General features: G+C 43.0%; 1 non-coding gene across 1 annotated transcript; it reads left to right on the forward strand.

Moving 5' to 3' along the window:
* The first annotated feature begins 9,882 nt into the window (after positions 1-9,882).
* Positions 9,883-10,000, forward strand: LOC145408885 (5S ribosomal RNA). Its single transcript, XR_013899003.1, has one exon. It is a non-coding gene; the product is annotated as a 5S ribosomal RNA (ribosomal RNA).
* The last annotated feature ends 7,642 nt before the right edge of the window (positions 10,001-17,642 follow it).

A 17,642-nucleotide genomic window follows, 5' to 3' on the forward strand; every position in this document is an offset into this window, starting at 1 on the left:
CATTTTGCCCAAATCCACAGATTATAACATCATCAATATAAGCATAAGTGGCTTCCAGGTTATTATCAGCAATCAAAGTAGAAATCACACACTGGAAAGCAGCCACCGCATTAGTCAGACCAAATGGGATCCTAGTGTAAAATAATTGCCCATCAGCCTCAAAAGCAGTGTACATTTTCTCATCCCTGAGGGGAACCTGGTAATAAGCACTTTTAAGATCAAGCTTGCTGAACACCCTATACCTTGCCATTTTATGGACCAAGTCATTAATACGAGGAATTGGGAAAGCGTCTAGTAGTTTAAAACGATTTATAGTCCTAGAATAGTCAACTGCCATGCAGCGCTTATAGCATTCATCCCTGGTTACTAAAACCTGAGCTCTCCAGGGATACTGGCTCTTCTCAATTATCCCTTCACGAAGCAAGGGATGAACTTCCTAGTGAATGAAACCCTCCTCAGACTTAGAGAACCTACAAGGTTGAGTTGAGACGGGCTTACAATTAGAGGTCAAGTTAGGGAACAGGGAAGGAGGATCCAAGGACATACAAGCAACTCCACAAACTGTTAGCTTAGGTCTAGGTCCATTAAGGTCAAATTCAACTAATTTATGCATCGTCATAAAGTCTTTTCCTAGAATTACTTTAGCACACAGATGAGGAAGGACAGACAATTTAGATTTTGAATACTCATTTCCAAGTACATTAAGGTTAGCAGTACAATGCCCCATGGTATCTGAGGATAAGGATGAAGATGCCATAGTTACGGTTGCCCTAGAAGGGGTAATGTTCAGGTCCAGTTGTACAGCTACCTCAGCTTGCATAAAACCAGAATCACTACCACTATCAATCAGAGCATACATATTGACATTACAGAAACAGTAGAACAGCATGGTTGTTTGAAGGAAGCAGCATCCTCTTTAACCGGGTCCGTAGTTGCAGCAGAAGAGCCACAGGGTGGAGTAGGTGCAGTCGATCAGTTGGGTGGAGTAGAAACAGTAGGTATAGTAGTCAAAATTGTAGCTACGGACTCACTAGCATAGCATGGTTGTTTGGAGGAACCAGCATCATCTATAACCGGGTCCATAGTTGCAGCAGAGCCACAGGGTGGAGTAGGTGCAGTAGATACGTTGGGTGGAGTAGAAGCAGTAGGTATAGTAGGCAAAATGGTAGCTACAGACCCACGCTTCGCTCTGTCCTCTCTGTCCCTCCAAGATTTACACACACTGGCAAAATGACCCCTCTTACCACATTTGTAGCACACAACGGTCCGAGCAGGACATCGAGCTCGAGGGTGACGGGACCGACCACAGAAAAAACATGAGGGTTTCGAGGCAGCAGCTGTCCCTATATATTCAGCAGCTTCTAGGCTGGGACAGGACGAATTAACTTCATTAGGAGAAGTCGAGGCGTCCTTTGTAGCCGAGTAGTTTTCATGGAGATGAGGAATAACATATACTTCGGCATCCCTCTGAGCCATGTCCAAATTTCAAGCAAGCTGCACAGCTTCATGTAGAGTTAGGGATTCTTTCTCCAAGAGTCGCTGACGAATCATAGGTGAAGTGAGACCAGAGATAAAAGCATCCCGGATGGCTTCCTGGGTATAAGTATCAGCAGTCACAGCCTTAAACTCACATTCCTTGGATAGCAGCTTCAGCGACTGTAGAAAGCGGTCAATGGATTCACCGGGTAGCTGTTTCCGTGTAGAGAGCTGATGCCGAGCAAAGATGACGTTTGTTGGTTTCACATAAACCCCCTTCAGTACCTCAATACCTTGAGTGTAGGTCTTGCAATCAGCAATATGAGTATAGACTGAAGGGGACACTTAGTTAAAAAGGAGCTTGAGCTTGTCTGGCGCAGTGTTGTCACTCACGGACTCGAGAAAATTAGTGAAGGTACAGAACCAATGTTTCCACTGAGCAGGGGTAGTATCTGGAGTTACATTAAAACGTTCAGGTCGTAGCAATTTCTCCATCTTCAGTAACTTGGTCTCGGTGTCGGCAGTGAATAAAAGAATTTCCTTGCTAAGTAAATTGTCATAAGGTCGACTTTAAAAGTACTTTCTTTCATAAGGCTTTACTTAGCAAGAAACACAGGTAGGTGTTTACTGAGACACAACCAGGATCTATTTTTTTTTTTAATGGCCATCACCCTGAAGGGGCATTAGGCCAGCAAGAATCAATAATCATGAAAGCCAAAATCATGATATGAAATATTTTCATCTATGTCATACCAATATTAAGTTATTATTCGTGATTATGAAACAGAATAAGTGATAAAAAATACATCAGTATACATGGATACTACTAGGACAAATGCTTCCATCTATACATCACATGTAGACTCATAACTATACTACTACAAAATAATCAAATAATTACCAAATTTGTGTAAAAAATACATACAGGGAACAATTATAAATTTATTGGTCCTGAACAAAAGAAAAAAATACACATTTATATAAATGTAACCTCCTCCTGCGATTCACTAATATATAAAAGTGTATTGATGTTTTTTTTTTATATATAAATAACAAAACGGAGGAAGGAAAAACAAATGAGTAAAAAAAAAAATAATCCATACACCAGATTACTGGTGTCCTCCATTCATAAAATATCTGTAACAGTTAGACTTGAACAGTTGTGAGTTGAAATTTGGAGGGAAACATCTCTGGGCAAGCGAGTTCCAGAGAGATGCAGTTCGGGGAATGAAAGAATTCTGATAGGCAGAGGTTCTACAATATGGCTGAGTGACATTCCAGTCATGAGCGCTACCAGATGCCCGTGTAGCACGAGGGAAGGCATGGAAAGGTGGCATCACGGACACAACTTCATCTGAGCATTTGCCAAAAAAATATCTGTAAAATAATGCAAGGGAGGCAACATTCCTTCTTACTTGCAGGGGAGGTAGTTTATATGTAATGGCAGGGTTGTTAATGATTCTAACAGCTTTGTTCTGAATTTTGTCTAGTTATCTTAATGCAACTTCTCCACAACCATTCCACAATGGTGAGCAATATTCAAGCTGAGAGCGCACATGACTCTCATAAATTATAGCTAACTGCTCATCGGCGAAGAAGTTACGGACTCTGTACAATAATCCAAGTTTCTTTGAGGCGGTTTTAGCAAGTGATCTGACATGAGAGGTCCAGCTGAGAGCACTGTTAAGTGAGATGCCAAGAATTTCAATACTTTTGGAGATGGGAATATTAGTAGCACTGAAGGTAATGTACGAATCTGGCAATAGCTGCCTATTAGTAAGCTGTATATATTTAGTTTTACTAGCATTAAAAGAGACAAGGTTGTTTTGTCCCCATTCACTGATTGTAGATAGATCTTGATTTATGGAGATGGCTGTACTGAGTTGAGATGTAGAGATATTAGACTTCGTAAATGGATGTCTGAGTGTGAATGAACTATGTAGTGTTGAGTCATCTGCATATGAGTGAATTGGATTGTGGGTGACAGATAAGAGATCATTAATATGAACCAGAAATAGGGTTGGCGCCAGAACTGACCCCTGCGGCATGCCGGCGTTAATTGAGTGGAAATTGGAATATACATCATCTACTTTTACTCTTATTTTCCGGTCACTAAGATATGAAAAAAATCAAAGGAACAAAAGACGTTAGTCCACAGCAAGGGAGTTTGGACAGTAGGGAACGGTGCCATACTCTGTCGAAAGCTTTAGAGATATCAAGAGCTACTGCATGAGTTTCTCCAGAAAGATCAATTGATTGATGGATGGTATGAATTAAGAGATTAAGTATGTCGATGGTGGATCTTTCGTGGCGAAAACCATATTGTTTATCACTAATTTAGCTGTTGGATTCAAGATGTTTAACAATGTGCTTATTAATTAAAGTACAAAAAAATTTCCCTGTAAAAAAAGAGAGATATATATAATAAATAAGGAAACCACAAACCAAGTTCATAAAATAAATCACAACTCTCTGAGCAGTCTGGTCTCTTTCAGGAAAGTCATCAATTTATTAGTCACACCAACATCCCCATCACCCAAGACAGAATCAAGTGTGAAAGGGAGCGCATTTGTCCTACAGTAGGCAGCCAGAGAAGTACGTTCCCCAGCATACCTTCTGCAGTACAAAAGGATGTGATAAATAGATAACACCGCATCACAGGTGGTACATCGCGGTGGAAATTGTCTGTTAATATATGGTAACATACTGTGTGTGTGTTATTAGGGTGGAATTCATGCGGAGGCGGGCTAAAGCGACCTCCTCCCGTCTGTTTCCTCGGGAGGAACTGGACCAGTCACATATGGTCCTCTTGACTGATGGAATTGCCAGGTTGATCCACTGACTTTACCACAGAAGATTAATTGATTTCTTTCCGAAAGAGAGACTAAACTAGCTCATGAGGAACGTCCCAAGTCTCCTCAAGTTCTACAGCCGATTTAGCTAGTACGTTAGCCTGCTTATTGCCGTAAATACCGCAATGACCAGGCACCCAGATCAGAGAGAAGGATTTAGCAAATGTGTGCAGCTTATTGATAATGCGGCCCAGGACCTCATGTGAATCAGTCCTACACAAAAGAATTGCCTGAAGAGTGGACTTAGAGTCCAAAAAATGAGAAAACTGTCATGCTCTGAACGCAAAGCAAAGTCTATAGCTTGATATATGGCAAATAATTCGGCAGTGAATACAGACGTAAGGGGGGACAAGTGAAAACGGATGCGGCACTCTGTAGACCACACACTTGCAACGACACATTCATCCAATTTAAAGCCATCAGTGTACAAGTGGAACGACGCTAGGTGTCTAATGAGGATCATCCGGAACAACTGTTGCAACTCCACCTCCGGCGCCTTGTACTTTGCGATGAGGAGCCAGTCAGTGTTAACTGTGGTAGCAAGTGACTCCCAGGGAGCTTTTTTTGGTGTTAAAACCTGATCCCCATTAGAAAGGTCGTACCCAAACTCCTCACAGAGGAAGTGAAGCCTCACAGCCACCAGCTTGAGGACCACATACAGCAGGTATTCCCACTGTAGGAGGATCCAACAGGTCGGAAGGCCAAGTGAGCGTTTACGATGAGTGGTGATACCTAAGAAAATAACAGGTGGTCATGTCGTAGACGGAGGGGAGGCACATTAGCCTCCATTTCTAACCGTTCCACATGAGTACATCGAAGGGCTCCGAGACATATGCGCAAGCACACGTTCTGAAGCACATCAAGTCTACGGAGGACAGCATCCGATGCCGACCCATACACCTGTGAGCCATAGTCAAGCTTAGAACGGATAAGGGACTTATACACCATCAATAAAGGTGTTCTGTCTGCTCCCCACGATTTATCAGAAAGAAACTTAAGGACGTTAACTTTTTTACTACAAGAAGCAAGCAAATGATTAATGTGTATTCTCCAACTGAGCCTACTTTCAAAAGGTAGACCCAAGAATCTGACTGAATTTTGAAAAGGTATCGGCTGATTATCTAAAGTTAAATGCAAAGGAGGTACGTTAAGTTTACGAGTAAAAACAACACTGACACACTTAGGGACGAAAAATTTAAATCCCCTCTCCAGGGCCCAACGCTGAACAGATTCAAGTACCAGTTGAATCTGCTGTGCCGAGGATTGTGCATTGCGGGAAGAGTGCCACATTGCACAATCTTCAGCACAGAGTGAGTATCTAAGCGTCCTGGGGATGGAAGCCGACGACAGAATGTCATTAATGGCAACGCTGAACAAAGTAGGGCTAAGCATACTTTCTTGTGGTACCCCGTTCTCTTGGACAGATATGTCCGAAATTTTGTTACAGGGTAACCTGACAGAAAACGTTCTGTTAGTAAGGAAATTCTGAAGGAAAATGGGCAAATTACCTCTTAAACCATAAGTGTAGAGTTTACATAGTATTCCGTGTCGCCAGGTCATATCATAAGCCATATGAATATCCAGAAAAATTCCTATCATGAATTCGTGATTGGCAAAAGCCTCGGCTATGCAATGCTCCAGGTGCACTAAATGATCCAGAGCGGACTTGTATTTATGGAATCCACTCTGTTGATCATTTAACACACCCTTCGACTCTAAAACAAAAAGTAACCTTTTATTAACCACATATTCAAAGACCTTACATAGATAGTCAGTCAGCACAATAGGTTGAAATGAACTGGGGCTCGTAAGGCGACTGTCTCGGCGAGGTATCGGTATGATGTGCGCGTAGTGCCATGAGTTTGGGAATGTGCGAGATGCCCAAATCTCATTGTACACCTCTGACAGCTTACTCAGGTTGGCCTGAGTAAGATGCTGAATCATACCGTACATAATGGTGGATGGACTGGGACTGGAGCCCTTACAGGATTTTAGGGCAAGGAGAAGTTCATCTAATGTAAATTTGGAGTTGTAGCTGGTATCTCCATCTTCCGTGGCAAAGTCTAAGTTTTGCAGCTCAGCCGTACGCTTATGGTGGAGAAAGTGAGGATCGTAGTTGGCTGAGCTGCTTACCTGGGCAAAATGGTCGGCGATAGTATTGGTAATGTCCAGGGGGTCGTCAGTGACATTCCTGGCCACCTCATGTGTGGTGATTGGTGACTGGGTGTACTTGTTGTTAAGTACATTTATGGTGGACCAGACCTGCCTTTGTGGGGTGGTGCGATTCACCATGGACACAAAACTACGCCAGTTACTCTATTTTGCCGCTTTAATTGTCCTCCTTGCCTCAGCCTTAGCTGCTTTATAGGCAATAAAGTTTGATTCTGTTGGCTGTTTCTCAAAAATCCTGTATCTCCTATTGCCCTTAGTGAGTGCTTGTCGGCAATCTGGTGTCCACCACAAAACTCTACTCTTGTTTGGAATTGTAGATGTCTTGGGAATTGCAGCCTCAGCTGCATGTATAATGGAAGTCTGTAGGTGTGCGACTTTCTTGTCAATGTCATCTCCTGATATGTCTAGATTGGCGACCCATGAGTAGTACCCCCAGTCTACTTTCTTCAAGTTAAATTTAGGTGGTGGAGGAGGCCGAGAATCGTCGTGTGTGTAAGAAAGACAGATTGGAAAATGATCACTACCCACTGAGTCATCATACGGGTCCCAAGAGATGTCAGTGTGTATATTGAGAGATGACAAGGACAGATCTGTACGTGACATGTTGCCAATGCGGTCGTCTACATGAGTCGCTCTACCATTGTTTAGAAGACAGAGGTTTGACTGTAATATTAGGCTGGCTACTTGCTCCCCTCTACCATCACTCCTCAAGCTTCCCCACTGACAGTGACGGGAGTTAAAATTGCCTAAAATTAATTTATGACCCGGAAGTTGATGGACTAGTGAAGTGAACACATCATCATCAATGGGACCAAGGGGAGGACAGTAGATAGAGCAAATAAACAGATACGGGTTATGAAATTTTACTCTGCATGCGACAGCTTCCAGAGTAGAATTTAGAATCACTTCCATTTGTGGGTGTGATTTGTGGGTGTATATGGCGACTCTGTGACCATCATATCTTCCATATGAATGGTAGTGTTTGAAACGGGGAGGATCAGGGTGATCCACCAGGCACGTCTCCTGTAAACAAACAACGTCTGGCCTGTGTATAGATAGCAAAATTGCTATGTTGTGGAATTTATTCCCAAGAGTCCTACAATTCCATTGTATCACAGTGAATGTGACGGTTTAAGATTTACGAGCAGGGCCAGTGTGCTTAGCTTTTTATGCCGCCAGGCGAGTGGTTACCGGGGGACCTATCCCGGTGCTTACTAACGGAAACCTCCATACATTGATCATCAATAACTAGGCTCCCAGAGCCCCCCGAGGAAGAGCTAAACCTTTTCTCCCTCGCTGGACCAGGAGCAGGAAGGACATGAGGACGTGACTGTTTCGTAAGGGTGGTCATATTACTCTTAACAGAGTTGTCAGACTTCTGTTTAGGCTTTACTGACTGAGAGGCAGCAGCAGCCTAAGAGTAGGAAGTTGCCGTGGGGATGTCAGGTTGAGAACTGGACTGGACAGGAGGCTGAGATGGTGAGGTAGAGTGCGTGGCAAGAGGAACCGGTTCAAGGTCAGTTTGTATTTCAACAGAGCACATCACGGGACGGGACATCACCGCCGAAGCCTAGGACCTATTCGGCTTGGGAGTTGCATGCAACTCCTTCACCTTTTTCCTTGCTTCATAAAAGGAAATACCCTCTGTTGCCTTCACCACGCATACCTCTTTCTCCCCCATCCACTTGGGACAGTCCCTAGAGGAAGTGGAGTGAGCACCCTTGCAATGAAAGAAACAGACAGTCTCTGATGTGCAGTGTTCATCATCGTGACCCTGTGTTGCACATTTGCCACACACTAACTGTGAAGCCCGACAAGTCTTATCCTTATGTCCATATAACTGACATCGCAAACACTGAAGAGGATTAGGGATATATGGCCTGACATTATGAATTTCATACCCAACTTTTACCTGGGCTGGGAGATTCACTCTGCCAAATGTCAAGATGATCGTTGCAGTCTTAATCCTTCCGCCTTCTGCAAAACGAGTGATAAATCGGGCCTCAATCACATCTTGCTGAGCAAGTTCATGTACGATCTCGTCTTCTTCCATGACCATGAGGTCCCTGCAAGTGATGAGATCCTTGCAGGAATTCATGGCATGCGGGATCCTCGGCTCGACATCGTAACAGTGAAACTTGCGCAGTTTCATCAAGTCAAGAACCTGGGAGGAGCTGAGAGTTTTAATCAAGAGGTCACCATTGGGAAGTTTTTTTACTCATTCCACTTTCCCCGCCCAGTGATCAATCACCCTCTTGATAAGAAAAGGATTGAGACTGCTCAGGGGAGTGGATCGGAGAGCATGTAGGGTGACAAATTTGGCATTATTTACAGGGATGTCCATTGTGTGTGTCTGGGGCCGTTCAGTCTGGGGATGGTCAGTCCATGTGGCAGTTTGTGCTTCGTCAGGACTGCCTCCCCCCCCCCGAGGGGGGGGAGGCGGTAGGGGCTTCCGGCATAGTGATCACTTCCCCCTAACGGGGGAAGTGGGAAGGAGGAGGAAAACGAGCAAGGGACAAAACACACCGGGACCAATCACCTAAGGCTGAAATTGCCCTCTCAAACCACTCCAGGGAGGCCTGACCGTGCTAATTCACGCCCCAGAGCGAACAGTGGGGGGGACCCTCCGTGGGCAGCAAGCAAAGGTAATCTCAGTATAATGGAACAAACACCTACTGTTCCTAGCTATCAGGGAGGGGAGGAAAGTGAAAAACTAGCTAGCCTAATCAGCACCAGAAGGGTGAAAAAAAAAAAAAAAAAACTAATTGCCAGTGAGGCAGCCCTAGGAAGCTAGAGGTAAGCTCAGAAGCACACAACCTCACTCTCCACGACCATGCAAAAAAGTGTGGATCTGACTCTAAAATGCTAAAAGACTTTAAACATAAGTTTTGTAGCACGAAGCATAAAACCCCGAACAAATCGGACAAAGAACTCAGAAACTGTCATAATGACTCCAACCCTTTTGAAAAGAAGCATTCCCAGTAAACCCCAGTTTTATACCACTATATATATATATATATATATATATATATATATATATATATATATATATATATATATATATATATATATGCCCCCCTCAGTACGCCACTGACTAAGACTACTACTACTACTACTACAGTATACCCTGCGTTGACATTCTTCTTTTCAAGCTCCGCTCCCTTTCTGAAGTCGTAGCTTTAAGTCCATGACCTTCCAATTTCATGGTGGCAGGAGAGGGGGTGGGGCTGATGATTCTACTACTACTACTAGTACTACTGCTACTATTGTACTACTACAGCTACTGCTACTACTACTACTACTACTACTACAACCACAACAACAACAACTACTACTATTACTGCTACTACCATTATACTTCTGTGTTACTACCATGCCACGTGCCAACGGCCTTGCCACGTTGAGTACACCGCTTCCCATCCGATCAGCGAAGTTAAGCACGTTGGGTCTGGTTAGTACTTGGATGGGTGACCACCCGGGAACACCAGATGCTGTTGGCATCCCTACGTGTCAAGTGGGGTTGGTGGAGGATTAGTGTCCCTCCCTGTAAAACAATTAACTCTAAGCCCTTGGCCACCCCATTTGGGATACATGGCGTCTGGCAATGGATGGATGGATGGTTACAACAACATCTTTTACCACCACTAATACTACAACTAGTACCACTGCTACTACTGCTACTACTACTACTACCACACTACAACAACAACAACTACTACTACTATTACTACAACCACAACAAAACAACAACAACAACTTCTGCTGCTGCTACTACTACTACTACTACACCAACAATTACTACTACTACAACCACAACAACAACAGCTTCTGCTGCTGCTACTGCTGCTGCTGCTACTACTACTACTAGTACTACTACTACTAGTACTACTACTACTACCATTACTACTACTACTACTACCATTACTACTACTACTACTACCATTACTACTACTACTACTACTACTACCACTACTACTACTATTACTACTACTACTACTACTACTACCACTACTACTACTATTACTACTACTACTACTACCACTACTACTACTACTATTACTACTACTACTACTACTACTACTATTAATACTTTTATTTTTTTTAACAAATCACCTCCATCCATCGGGGAATTATATTGTGAAGATCAAAACCAACCTTCCTACTACTACTACTACTACTACTACTACTACTTCCACTACTACTTCCACTACTACTACTACTACTACTACTACTACATCTACCACTACAGCAGCAACAACAAAAACTACTACTACTACTACAACCATAACAAAAACAACAACTTCTGCTGCTGCTACTGCTGCTGCTGCTACTACTACTACTATTACTACTACTACTACTACTACTACTACTACTACTACTACCACCACCACCACTACAACAACAACAACTACTACTACTACTACTACTACAACCACAACAAAAAGAACTTCTGCTACTACTACTACTACTACTACTACCATTGCTGCTGCTGCTGCTACTACTACTACTACTACTACTACCAACTCACCCTGGACATTTTACAAGCAAGGATTACTTGGGTACAGCGTCAGAAAGAAAGGAGAACGCCTGTAATCTTTCATACGTAGTTACAGTGGGTTGTTATTTTTTGTTTAGTATTATTTTTTAATAGTTACTCTACTTTTATATGTACTGTATAAGTGTATATGTTTATGTCTTTCTAATTTGTGTGTATGTGTTTATACGGTATGTATGTGAATGTGTATATGTATATATGGGTGTATGTATGTATGTATATGGATGTATGTGTATGTATATGTATGTATATTATATGGATGTGTATATATGTATGTGTGTGTGTGTGTATGTAAAGATTGTATGGGTGTATGTGTATTTGTGTATGTGTATGTATGTATATTTGTATGTGCATATGTGTATGTATGTGTATGTGTATGTATGTATATGCATATATGTATATGTGTAAGTATACATATGTGTATGTATGTATATGCATGTGTGTTTATACATACTTCTTTAATGTACCTAGATATTATATGCAAATGTTTCATTTTACATTTTCCTTTTAGTCTTTTCGTCTTTTAATGTCTTATTTTATTCAAAAAGAATATTTTTAGATTTTTTTTAGTCTCCAGCTAGTCTTTTATTTTTTAAAAGAGTTTTTTAATTTTTTGTCTATTTCTGTAAACAAAATATGTTTTAGAGTTTCTTTTTAATTGGCTGTGTTCAAACAGCTACTGTCACTGCTGGTTCCTGTGCCTGCTAATCAGCTACGGAGGCTCAGGCCAGAACTATTGTTACAACTACAGCATATGCGATACATGACTGTGTGTACCGAATATCATATCACCATGTATTATATGTGTATTATGTACTAATATCAGCTATGTAGTGTCCTGTACTACGAAATAAAGGAATTGAATTGAACTGAATTGTACTACTACTGCTGCTGCTGCTGCTGCTGCTATTACTACTACTACTACTATTATTGCTACCACCACTACTACTACTGCTACTACTACTACTACTACTACTGCTGCTGCTGCTGCTGCTGCTGCTGCTGCTGCTGCTGCTGCTGCTGCTGCTACTACTACTACTACTACTACTACCACTACCACTACTACTACTACTGCTACTACTACTACTGCTACTACTACTACTACTACTACTACTACTACTACTACCACTACTACCACTACTACTGCTGCTACTACTACTACTACTACTACTACTACTACTGCTACTACTACTACTACTACTACTACTACTACTGCTACTACAAACTTCATGCGGTATAATTCTGTTCAAATTATGGGGGCTCTAAATCAGTGAAATGAGTAGTGATTGCTATATAGCACTCCTTCGTTTAGAGAAAGTCCCTCGAATCCTCATTAAAGCATCCGAGAGCAGCAAGAATATATCCGCAGTTAGATCACAGTACTGAAGGCGTTAAAGGTGCACTCTAACCCACTAGACCTTATATCTCTGGCCTCTGGAAATATCAGCCATCATTATGGGTGTGTGGGTTATATCGGGCATAGTACATGTCGGGGTTGGAGCCACATCGGACAAGTCGCATCCTTTAACAATCACGTGACGAGTGTGGCGTATATCAGTGTTAATATGTAATGGGAATAGAGATGGACTGGAATCTTTAGAAATCATATTGTGGGTGTGGCATATTATCAGTTACAGTATGTGGTGGGGTTAGAGTCAGTGTTATTGTCACTGGAGGTTATCAGTCGGAAAGGTTATCAGCTGGTGAGGTGGTTATCGGCTGGAGAGGTTGTTACCAGCTGGTGAGGTGGTTATCAGCTGATGAGGTGGTTATCAGCTGGAGAGATTATCATCATCTGGAGAGGTTGTTATCATCTGGTGAGGTGGTTATCAGCTGGAGAGGTTGTTATCATCTGGGGAGGTTGTTATCATCTGGGGAGGTTGTTATCAGCTGGTGAGATGGTTATCAGCTGGAGAGGTTGTTATCAGCTGGTGAGATGGTTATTAGCTGGAGAGGTTGTTATCAGCTGGTGAGATGGTTATTAGCTGGAGAGGTGGTTATCAGCTGGTGAGGTGGTTATCAGCTGGTGAGGTGGTTATCAGCTGGAGAGGTTGTTATCAGCTGGTGAGATGGTTATCAGCTGGAGAGGTTGTTATCAGCTGGTGAGATGGTTATCAGCTGGAGAGGTTGTTATCAGCTGGTGAGATGGTTATCAGCTGGAGAGGTTGTTATCACCTGGAGAGGTTGTTAGCAGCTGGTGAGGCGGTTATAAGCTGAGAGGTTGTTATCAGCTGGTGAGGTGGTTATCAGCTGGAGAGGTTGTTATCAGCTGGTGAGGTGTTCATCAGGTACGGTGCATCACTATGTGCAGTTGGAGGCCGTATTCCACCAGTGCAAGGTTCAAAGCCTTGGAAGTATAACTCAAAATAATTCGCATGTTTTATCTCGATTATGTTTAGGTGATTAAGCCATACACTGGTGTTGGACGCCTTCACGTGGTGGTACCGACATAACCAGGCGGACCCACTTTCTCCCTATCTCCAATGGAAGGTTGTGGATTGCAGGAGGACAGCTGTCATCAGCAACCCACCGAGTTCATGTTTCAGATGAGCCTGGAGGCACCATCACAACATTAACTCTTGCTCTCTGATGGCTTAATACCACCTCTAATTTTTCCTGTGTGCAGAAGCTTTATTTCATTTAGGAGAGACTTTATGAACCAGAGTCCTTCCTTACCTCCTGCTGTAAAATAAGCCTTTCTCAAGCTGAAGAGTATAGTCAACAAATAGCAAAGAAAATAACACGTCAGCAGCTTTATAGAGGCTGGAGAGGTTGTTATCAGCAGCTTGTACAGCACCCTACCCGTATCCCTGACCGCCTTGGAGAAAGCTCCAACATACTTGACCTCTTCCTCACAACTAATCCTTCTGCTTACTCTGTTAATCTTTTCTCTCCGTTGGGCTCCTCCGATCACAACCTTATTACCTTAACCTGTCCTATCACTCCGGTACGGCCTGTGGACCCTCCAGGGAAACGTCGTCTGTGGCATTTTGGAGCCGCGGACTGGGAGGCCCTCAGGCAGTACTTCTTTGATTTTCCCTGGAATGATTATTGCTTCCATGGCCGTGAGCCATCTGAGTGTGCCTTGCGCATTACGGAGATTATTCTCTCGGGCATGGAAGCATACATTCCTTTCTCATATCCTTTGACTAATGCACAAAAAGCCTTGGTTTAATCACGCTTGTTCTAATGCTGTCCGCAACAAGGAGAAGGCCTACAAAAGGTACTGGAGCCATCCCACCCCTGAATCACATCATCTTTATGATTCTGCCCGGAATCGTGCTAAGTCTGTTCTTCGCTCTACTAAAAATAATTTCATCCATACTAAATGCTCTCAACTCTCCAACTCGAATTCTTCCCGCTCCTTCTGGCACCTTGCCAAAAATCTTTCTAACAACTTTACCTCATCATCCTTCCCTCCTCTTTTCTACTCTGATGGTTCTGTAGCTATTTCTTCTACTGATAAAGCAGATCTCTTCGCACAGATTTTCTCCTCCAATTCCACCTTAGACGATTCCGGTGCTGTTCCTCCATCACTTCTCCCCTCTGACTTCCTCATGGCTGACATTAAAATTTCTTCAGTTGATGTATTTTCTGCCATCACTGGCCTCAGTACTAACAAGGCATATGGGCCTGATGGGGTCTCTCCTGTTGTTCTCAAGAACTGTGCTTCTGTGCTTACACCCTGCCTAGGCAAACTCTTTCGCCTTTGTCTGTCAACTTGTACCTTTCCTTCTTGCTGGAAGTTTGCTCTCATTCAGCCAGTCCCAAAGAAGGGTGACCACTCCCAACCCTCCAACTATCGTCCAATTGCTTTAACGTCCTGTATTTCAAAAGTTTTCGAGTCAATTCTTAATAGAAAAATTTTAAGGCATCTTTCCTATCACAACCTTCTTTCCGATCGTCAGTATGGGTTCCGTCAGGGACGCTCCACTGGCGATCTTCTCACCTACCTTTCAGACTCCTGGTCATCCTCCTTTCGGGAATTTGGCGAAAGCTTTGCCATTGCACTTGACATCTCAAAGGCTTTCGATCGAGTCTGGCATAAATCTTTAATTTCCAAACTGCCCTCCTACGGTTTCTATCCTTCTATCTGTGCCTTCATCGCTAGCTTCCTTTCTGGTCGTTCTATAGCCGCTGTTGTAGACGGCCATCGTTCTTCTCCTAGATCTATCAACAGTGGTGTTCCTCAGGGCTCTGTCCTATCACCAACTCTCTTCCTTTTATTCATCAATGATTTTCTAAGCTGTACATCTAACCCTATCCACTCATACGCTGATGACTCCACCCTTCACCTTTCCATTCGGTTCCCGCAACGCCCATCTCAACAGTTACTTCAAGAAACAAGGGACGAGGCTATGGCACACCTAATGTCTGACTTGGCTCATATCTCTGACTGGGGTAAAAATAATATGGTTGTCTTTAATGCATCTAAGACTCAGTTCTTACACCTATCAACCCGACAAAATCTTCCACAGGTATACCCATTAATGTTTAATAATATTCAGCTTAATCCTGCATCATCCTTGAACATGCTTGGGGTTTCATTTACTCGGGACTTATCTTGAAAAGATCATATTACATCTCTTGTAAAATCTGCTTCCAAGAGATTGGGTGTGCTAAGCCCACTCCGCTCTTTCTTTACCCCTGCACAATTGTTGACTCTATACAGGGGTTTTATCCGCCCCTGTGTGGAGTGCAACTCTCATATGTGGGGAGGCTCCCCACATACAGCTCTTCTCAATAGGGTGGAGTCAAAGGCTTTTCGTCTCATTAACTCTCCTCCTCTTACTGACTCCCTTCAACCTCTGTCTCTTCGCCGCACTGTTGGATTTTTATCTCTTTTCTATCGCTACTTTAATGGTCACTGTTCCTCTGAACTGTCTGCTTGCATTCCTCCACCTCTACGACGGGCGCGTAGCACCCGTCTGGCAGCAAACTCTCATCCCTTTTCTGTCCAACTCTCTAATGCAAGATTTAACCGTTACTCCCAGTCTTTCATTTATGCAACAGGTCAGCTCTGGAACTGTCTCCCTCTATCTGTATTTCCTGCTGCCTATGATCTCCAGTCTTTCAAACGCAGTGTGTCCAGGCATCTCAAAATGATCGGATCTTGAATTTGGCCCTCTATTGTATTTTGTTTTTCTCTTGAAGGGAACTGTTACTGCGGGCTCATGGCCTTTGGTCCCTTCTTCCTAGCATAAAAAAAAAAAAATTATAAAGAGATTTCCTAGCAACATTTCTGTAACGATTTAGGTTATCTTCTTATATGATAGTGATATATATATATTTTTTATTTCTCTCTCTCTCTCTCTCTCTCTCTCTCTCTCTCTCTCTCTCTCTCTCTCTCTCTCTCTCTCTCTCTCTCACACACAGATCTGCAAAATTTTTGTGGTTAAAAACACGAAATAAATCGGTAAGGAAGACATGGTGTAGAGCCTGCCATACCACCAGGAACACGGTAGTATGCGGGTTAGAAGTAAGGCAATAAATGAAGTACCTTGGTAACCACAAAGATATCCTTCCTGTCCTTCTTGGTCTTCTGAAGGTACGCCTTAATGCCGGCACCCACGCCCTCCTCGTTCATGTAGACGGAGGCGGTGTCGATGTGCCGATATCCGGCCTCCAGTGCCGCCTCCACGCTGGCCTGGATCTCATCCGGCTCAGTCTGCGGGGTGGGACAGGAAGGGGAAATTAGGTTGTAGGTGTCTTAAAGGAGAAGGGTGGGGAGGGGAAATTAGGGAGAATTAACTTTGGAAACGATAAAGGAATATAATGTCAAGAAAGCTGCCATCTCTCTCTCTCTCTCTCTCTCTTTCTCTCTCTGACCAATATCTCAAGGAATTCAGTGTGGGGGTGGTGAGGAAGGGACTTTTAGCTGACATGGGGCTGTCTGTGAGTGAGTAGAGATGGGGAAAACATGAGAGTGATAAATTGATGAGAGAATGCGGCGAACACAGGCCTGCATCTTTCAAACTGACGAGAATAGGTAGCCGTGGTGATAAATCATAATAGTAATAATAATAATAATAATAAAAATAAATTACTGAAAAATAATCCAAATTTAAATAATACTGAGATGACCTTGCCGTGACCTATGACCTACGATATTTTTTTCAGTCAAAACCTAATCACCTGTTCTTCGAATAGCCAGATTTAGTGTAGTTCCATTCAATAATTTTTCTATAATCTTCTTACGAGAGAAAGAGAAAGAGAAGAACAAGTAGCGATAAACACATAACTCATTTGCGTGATCGCCTCCAGGTGTATTAATAAAGTGTAATGAATGCAGTGCAGAATGCAGATCCCTTAACGGCTCGGCCGACGGTACAAAAACATGTTTTGAGGCATGTTCGAAACATTGCTACGGCCATGTTGCATTCATGTTCGACATCTCTCGTTTGGACGTTCAAACGCCCTGACATGCTTCGAGACACTGCAGTGTGGACGTTTCGTGCCAGGGAACAAGTGTGGGGGCAAACACCCTCTTGTTGGACATTCTCTTACTCAGCGGGCAAGACAACTGCTGTTTTCTTTCTTAACTATGGGAGCTATTTTAGTTAGGAGCACTTCAAAATCTGATGCAG

Source organism: Coenobita brevimanus, chromosome 78 (assembly GCF_032717465.1).
Source record: "Coenobita brevimanus isolate Jiangsu-jjx chromosome 78, ASM3271746v2, whole genome shotgun sequence".
Lineage (NCBI taxonomy): Eukaryota > Metazoa > Arthropoda > Malacostraca > Decapoda > Coenobitidae > Coenobita > Coenobita brevimanus.